The 8,264-nt window shown below is 38.6% G+C and overlaps 1 long non-coding RNA gene across 1 annotated transcript; it reads left to right on the forward strand.

The window, feature by feature from the left end:
* The first annotated feature begins 596 nt into the window (after positions 1-596).
* LOC131149739 (uncharacterized) lies at positions 597-4,704 on the forward strand. Its single transcript, XR_009135289.1, has 3 exons — positions 597-4,171; positions 4,252-4,314; positions 4,678-4,704. It is a non-coding gene; the product is annotated as an uncharacterized LOC131149739 (long non-coding RNA).
* The last annotated feature ends 3,560 nt before the right edge of the window (positions 4,705-8,264 follow it).

An 8,264-nucleotide genomic window follows, 5' to 3' on the forward strand; every position in this document is an offset into this window, starting at 1 on the left:
AAAATAGCGTATAGGAGATTTTGAAGTTTTAGCTCAAAGCAATAAATCAATCAAAAACAAATGCCCAAATGAAAATATACACTCTTCCTAAGATTTCCAAAAATGATAATAAAGAGAGTTGGAGAGTGTAAAAAATTTAACCCTAAAGTGAGTTTTGAAATAAGAGTGTGTGTGTGGGGGAGGGGGAGGGGGAGGGGGAGGGGGGGGGGGGACTTTGATTAAGTGCTAAATTAGGAGAAAATAATTGTTAATCAAAGTTACAAATTAAACAAATGAAAAGGGTATTTATAACTTGTACGAAAAATATGACCGTTGGGACACACTGGGTATTATTAGATTTGTTTAATTAAATTTTCACCCCAATTACCGCACTTAAATCTAGGCAACCCGTCTTCACACGTGTGACAACATTATTGACCCTCATGAGTGCTCCTGACATGGCTTGATCTTGGCCGTTGAAGGGAAATAGAGATCCAACGGTTATCGGGGAGATTCACACTTAACTTGATCTGACGGGCCAATCCTCACCACATGTTCGGATCTGGCGACCTTGAGGTGAATCAAGTAAAAGCCAAAAAATTTTCTGGTTCACATTTTTACTCTTACAGTCTCACAGATGTTCTCTTTCTTTCTCAACCCTTTCCTCCTTCTCTATTCTTCCCCTTCTCTGTGAATCCAAAGCCCTAATCCCCCTGCAATTCAAGCTAAACTAAACCCCACCCTTTCTTTCTCTTTTTATTTTGATACCCATTCTCTTTGCGACCTGGATCTCCAAGCATGAAACCTCAGGGTTTCATTTTTTATATGCCCAACCTAAAACCTTGAAAACCTTGGATCTGCTAGTCGCCGCCCTCTCAGATCTCTCATCCATTGGAACCCACAAAACTCAACGAATCCCTAGATTTTCAAACCCTCTCAATTTTTCCTATTCACAATGAGACAAATCTGAGAGCCTAGACTTGCTTTCTCTTCAGTCTCTAAAGTTTGAGATGAGGGAGCCATCAAGCGTTAGAGGGGCTCAGAGTGAGAGACCAATGGGTGCCAGACCCAAGTGCAGGTTCAATCTAGGGTGCACTTGAAGCAGAGAGCTAAGTCTTATTCTTTCATTTTGCGCTGTCTTGTTGCCCTTTTTTTTTCTTTTGTTGTGAAAAATACTAGTGATGTGTGTGACGTGTACTATGTCATTCTGTGTGTGTTGATGAGGTGGATTGTTGCTGGTTAAGGTTTCGGATCCAAGACCTTTGATTCGGTATTTGGTTGCAGGGTCGGGGTTGAAGACGAGCGAACTCATCTTTGGGTCAGTGGTGAGTTGGTGAGTGAGAGAGAGTTGACCCAGGCGGGTCACCCGTGTGAATTCATGTGACTCGGGTGCCACCGAGGGAGCCACGTGGACCCTGCCACGTGCTCGAGTCATGTGTGGGATGTAAGTGTCTTTGGGTTGTCTGAGGGATGGGCTTAGAGCAACCTTTTCAGTAAAAATGGGCCGACCTGCTGGGCTTGAGTTAGATTTCGGAACGGGCTAGCCTGGGTTTATTTTAAAACTGGGCTTGAGTTAGATTTCAAAATGGGTCGGCCTAGGTTTATTTTAGAACTGGGCTTCAGTTAGACCTGAATGCAATGGGTCGTGGGTTTGGATGTGCACTGAAATGGGTTGAAAACTTGAACTCAAACTCAGATCTGGGTATGGGCTGGTTTGTTTAAAAAGAAAGTGGAGATGGGCTAGATTAACCCTACTTCCAACTCGGGTTTGGGCTTGACTACCCAAGGATCCGGAACCATGATCCGAACTCATGCTCGAGTATAAGGGAGATTCAGGTACAGAAACCTGAGAGGATGTAGAACACCTACATTCCTACTTGCACATATATAGATCAAATGTCTTTGATAATTGAGTTTTAGGCTTTTACCCTCTTACTTTTTCTCCTCGAGTCTTTGTGTCAAAAGCTCCTGAGGCTGTCTGTGCATGGATTTTGATGTGGAAGGTCCTCTGCTCTACTGCTGAACGTTGCCTGGAATTCTGAGGTTGAATTGTCACTCTTGGTGCTCTGAACTCTTTATAGAGCCCCCCCTCTCTCTCCCTCTTTGGCTTTTGGACTCTCTTTGCTCTCTTTTCTTTTTAAATTGGCAAAGCCTCTCTACTATTAATCATTTTCTCCTCTCAACTTCTGCAGGGTTTTGCTACGCTTCTCTCCCCCTATTCTAATTGTCGCAGAGTGTTCTTACGCTCTTCGGCCCTTGTCTCGCTACAATGATGGGGCTCCCCTTTTATAAGGAGTCCAAGGGTGCATTTGGCGCCAATTTCATTCCCTTACCACCAACTTTATCAGGGAATAATTTTCCCCGCGCTTGTGACTGATTTGATTTCTTGATTCTGGGCTAACCAACTCTCCCTTTCCTGTGTGCAAGTGATCCTGAGGGTCCATGTGGCAGATAAGGAATGGAGGGCTTTTGGGATGTTTCTGGATGACGGCATCGGGATGGAGGGAAGGGCATCCTTGGTTTATTTATCTTTTGTGATTTTCTTTTGCTATTACGAACCAATTTTATTTTGCTCTGCTTCTCTCTGCACAGGTAGCTGAGGTGATCCAGATGTCAGCGTAGGAGAGGAGGGCATGCTCCCTGTAATTTTAATTTCGAGACATTTATTTCTATTGTCACATTTTCCAATTCACAATTCCGTTTAACAAACTTTGACTGAGGGAATTTGGTGATTCTCAATTGACCAAGTTTGACCAATGTCGACCAGGTCGGTTGACTGATTTTGACCAAAATGATTGACCAATTTTGATTGAACTGGACCAATTTGACCAAAATTTGACCAAATTAGTTGACTGATATTGGCCAGATGAAATAGGATATGACTTTAATCCCAAGATGAAACTGGTTTTTTCAAATTGAGACCTAATTTCAAAATAGGTTAAGATTTTACAAGCTTAAACCCAAATTTGAATGCTCCTGAACTCATGGAAACTCCAAAGACTTGATTAACGAAACTAATTTTTGGTTTTCGAAATTAAAATTAAAACTTAGAGGATGAGACTTGGACCAGTTTATGAAAAACATTGAGTAAAGTTAAAGCAACATGTCCTATCACTGTGGGGACCCTAAATGAACTTTGAACCCTTAAAATTGAACTTGACTCATTATGAAGAACAATAGCTCCAAAATTGGATGATCCTATTAGATCTAACATGAGGGCTCTAAACCAATTTTTGAGTTTTTTTTTTAAAATTAAAATTAGCACTTTGGAGAAAAGGACTCTTAACTTATTTAGAAAAGTGGAGACTTCAAAATCAGGGGATCCCAAAGTCCAATCTTCAATGAATTTGGAAGCTACAGGGCTCGGCTAAGGGAAAAATGGTTTTAACATCAACTTGCATTAGCGGTACTTGACCCAGAAAGGATCAACCCTCGGATTCCTTGTTGGAACTTCAAGGTCCCATACAACAACCAAGATTAATTTTGCAACTAAAAAGAATTAATTAAAATTAACATAAACAAAGCCTAACAATTGGCGTAAAAACTTAAGACTTGGACTGGACATTTACAAGACTCAACTCTAAACCAGAGACTTGACTGAAATTAGAAAGACTCAATTGGAGGGTTTGGGTCTTAATTCTAAAAATCAGGGTCATTTGGGGCTCAAAGTCAAACTCTGTTTCGTTGGGTTTCCTTGGGGTAGCCTGGTTAAAATTGGGGTGTCGACAGGCACAATACCGCCATGTTCTGGAAATGGTTCTTGACAAAATGACTCTCTTCGAAATGGAGAAGAAGCCCACAGAGACCTTTAGGGAGTACGCTTATAGGTGGAGGGATGCGGCGATCCAAGTGGACCCTCTGGTAGGCGATCGGGAAGCTATCATGATGTTCATAAATACAATGAAAGGCCCCTACCACGGACATCTTTGGGGAGTAACTCCCAATGACTTCATGGACATCGTGGCCGCGGGAAGTCGGATTGAAGCTGAAATTAGGGCAGGCCTAGTCAAAGACAGTGAAAATGAGACTGATTCGGGCAGGAAGTGGATTAACAAGAAGAAAGACGAAGAAGTCCACATGTCGCCTGATTCCCAAATCCGAACTTATTGCGAGGATCAGTGAAGGATTCTCTACGTTTCTAGTGGATCTAAATTCCGTTTCGAGCATTTTCGGGTTTCAGGCTAAAATCGAGGTAAGACTCTGTTTTCATTTTTGATTCAGTATATGTGTAGTAGTACGGATTGTAAGAATGTATTGTACTGTGGTTTGTAGGTTTTGAAGTCTCGATTCATAGTTTTGAGGACCATAGAGTTCGTAGTTGGAATTCGAGTTGAGGTAAGGACATTCTGTTTATATCAGTTCATTTTCGAAATCAGGATTAGTAAACTTGTAGGCTACGATAGTATGTATGTTTTGGCTACTTATCTGGGGAAATCTATAAAGTAAAATACGGGATTTTCGAAAAAATTGGATATTTCGGGTATCATCTCTACTTTGTTTGGGAAACTATTGGTTTTGTTAAAATTGTATTATTGAGGTAACCATAATTCATATTTGCATAAACTGTATACTTGAATTTGTAAATGATATGATTTTTCATAAACCAAAGAAGTGTGGTATGTGTGGTGGTATGTATTGGTTCCAAGTATTTGTTAAACAGCTATGTGGCGGCTAATTACCGTACGCTGAAATGTATAGGAACGTGAGTTACAAAATGATTCCAGGGATTTGTAAAACAGCCATGTATCGGTTAACTATCGTGGGCGAGAGTGGCCGGCTCTATATTCGGGGTGTGAAATATTACCAGTATGATTCGGCTAGTCACCGAAGGGTGTGTTCTACACCGTATGTAGCAATGTAATCACCGTGGGCTTAGGTCGTCGCAGCGTAGTTGCGTGTGTAGCAATGTAATCGCTGTGAGATTAGGTGACCTTATGTAGTTGCGTATGGAGCAATGTAATTACTATTGGGCCTTGGGTGTCGCAGTGTAGTTGCATATGTAGCAATGTAATCGCTGTGAGACAAGGTGATCTTGTGTAGTTGCGAACTAGTGTGACAATACTGATCGTATGTTTTGGGTATCGTATGTACTGGAATGATTTTGTGAAAATACTGGAACTATATGGAATTGTAAGAAACTGTACGAATTGTTTCAAATTGAATCGTATGTATAGTGTTATGAAGTATACAAAATGACACTGGTATGCCACACACTGATATAAATTGTTTTCTTCCTTATTGAGAGGTGTCTTACCCCGAATATACGTACAATGTTTTTTAGGTCCTTCAGGTAGCGGTAAGTAGCATCCTAGCGTCCGGAAGCAAGGGATGTCGTAGCTACTTCTAGTACCTTTTAGGTACGAGTTTTGGTATCCAGGTTGTCAGGATAGTTTTGTAGACACCTGGGGTATGTGTTGTAATTATGGGAATGTATGTCCTAGTTTGTATAGACTCTGGTATGATCTTGTTTTTGTATAAAAGACTGTATTCCGCTGCGTATCTGATGAGTATGGATTGGTATGTGTATGTATATAGGGCAACCGTGTACCCCACGGGGTCGAACCCTCTTATTTGTATTGTATCTTGTATGTTTAAATTGATACAGAGACAGGTTAGGTTACTTAAGCTCACACTTGGGACCCACTTGCGGGTTCGGGGCGTGACAAAATTGATTTATATTTATTTAAGGACTATATTTATCCAGTCCGGGCATGGCAATCCTAAAGAGTACTACTGGCTTAGACTATCAGAAAAAAAAAAACGATTGGCCCACCACCGTCATCAACGCTGCTGCCCCACCGCCGTCGACGTCGTCACCCATTGTAACCCTCCCCATAACCAACTGATATGCTCCATCTCATGCACGCAGAGAAGTGTTAGCTGGATGGAACCTATATATATATATATATATATATATATATATATATAACTAGTTGTAGAGCAAAACAAAGTTGGGTATTGCGACGAAAGGAGAGTAGGATGTCATTGTTGTTTTGGAGCATGGTTTTTGTAACAACGTCATTCCACTTCAAAACCAAGACATAGCACGAGCTGGTGTTGCCTTTCTCCTTCTTCATGTCCCACTTTTTCAATCGAATGCCCAAGAATTCATCAAGGTATTGTGCATGTGGGTTATCAACTATCGTCAAGGGCACATCCATGCCAACCAGCTTTTTCCCAGATACGTTGCGCTGCGAGAGATAAGAGTCATTCTCCTCCACAGTTAGAAATTTCGACATGACTTGGATAACTGGGATGGAGAGCCGATTGTGGTTCCTGCTAACATCAGTGGAAGAAAGCTTTTTTTGGATGACAAGGACAATGTCAGTGCCTCCAATCTGGAAGATGCGGTTTCTTAGACGATGGCTCATTTCAGGCATAGCCACTACAACAGTTGCAGAATTAATCAAAAACAAAAAACATCACAGATATTGTCATTGTATTCGCCAGGATGATGGTGAGAGAAGATTTGGGGGCAATTGGGTGATGATGAAAGTGAATTAGATGGTCAAGCTGAAGATGGTGATCAGAGGAATTACATTCAGTGTTGTGAATCTTCTTCTTGTTTTTGTTTTTTGTAATTTCAGTGGCTAGCACTCGCTTCTCCTTCTTCTTCTTCTTTTCATTTTGGTCAAGAGTGGATGCAACGACAGCCACCAGCGACAACTGCTTCAATGGGTTGTCAGGGATGCCCAACCCATCAAAATCTTCCTTACTCAATAGCCTCAATTCTTTCTCCTCCGTTAATAGTGTTGTTGTTGTTGTTCTTCTTCTTCTTCTTCTTGAATTGCAATTCATTGAAGGCAGACGTGCAGGGAATCAATCCAATTCCAGAGGAATTGAAACACCACACCCACTATGAATGAGATAGACAGTGTGAGCAAGAGCATCGATGAAGGAAGGATCCAGCTTGAATATGAAGAATTGAGGCATCACAATCTTTAGTAAAAATTAATTTCTCCTCTTCCTTTGAGAGCAAGAATAAAAAATTAAAAAAAGAAATAATCATTTAAATCAATTTGTCTTCTTCCTTTTGGGACTGGTTTGGGTATTTAAAAGTATTAAGAAGAAATATAAATTTACTTTTTCATTTATCATTGTAAGAAAGATTTTTTTTTTCAAAAAATGTATTTATGTAACAAATAAATAAAAAATATTAATTTCAAACATCATTAATGTAATTTTTTAAACTTTTGATCATGCTAGAACAAATTTTTGTGTTTAATAAAATTCTATTCATTATATTTTTTTTCTTGTTTCAAATGCCATTAAAAATATATAAAAAAATTGTTTTAATATGAATAGAATTTTAAAAATAAAATGTTAATAATGTGTAAATCAAACATGAAAAAAAAAATTCTTAATCTTTTTTCTTCATCGTCTCTAATATTTTTAAAATTCTAAAATGGTATGCATTTAAGAGAAAAATTCTATCATTATTCTCGTTACATCTTGTTTAGTACATTTTTTACTGTAGACTCACATGATTTTTTGAACTAGGAAATTTCATAACATGAATGTGTGTGTGTGCGCGTGCGCGTGTCTATATATATATATATATATATATATATATATAATTATATCATTTGTGGGGAAACCTAAGGCAAGGGGAGTGTAATTTGGACAAACATGGATGATACATTACCATTAATGCATGTGTCCTCTATTATTTTCCATTTGTTTCAAAAAATGCTTACCAAAAAACTATTGTTGGATTTGGTAGTAGGAGAGTTTGGAATGAGAAAGATCCCTGAGTGAATCTTTCAATAATTATGAAATGTATGTAATTTGAATTTATATAATGCTGCGTTTAAGAGTATGAATTTCAAACCTTAATTAGATTTGAATGTAGTTGGAAATTTCATAACATGGATGTGTGTGTGTGTGTACGCATGCGCGTGTCTATATATATATATATATATATACAGTTACATACATTTCACAATTATTGAAAGATTCACTCGGGAATCCGTCTCATTCCAAACTCTCCTACTACCAAATCCAACAATAGCTTTTTGGTAAGCATTTTTTGAAACAAATGGAAAATAATAAAGGGCATAACTTTCCACTATAAGAATAGAACTTAATTATCCATTACGATAAAAAATAATTTTAAAAATTAACATTAATGACAAGTGAAACAATTTTATTTTATTTCTTTACGTCCTTTTTTTTTTTTTAAGCCTCGTACTCTTCAATAACCAAATAAGAAAAAATTTTGTTTACCAAGTTCTAAAATTTTAAAATATATAATGACAGCCGATGCAATCTTCACTGCTCAATAT

The sequence above is a fragment of the Malania oleifera genome, chromosome 2 (assembly GCF_029873635.1).
Source record: "Malania oleifera isolate guangnan ecotype guangnan chromosome 2, ASM2987363v1, whole genome shotgun sequence".
In the NCBI taxonomy this organism is placed as follows: Eukaryota; Viridiplantae; Streptophyta; class Magnoliopsida; order Santalales; family Ximeniaceae; genus Malania; species Malania oleifera.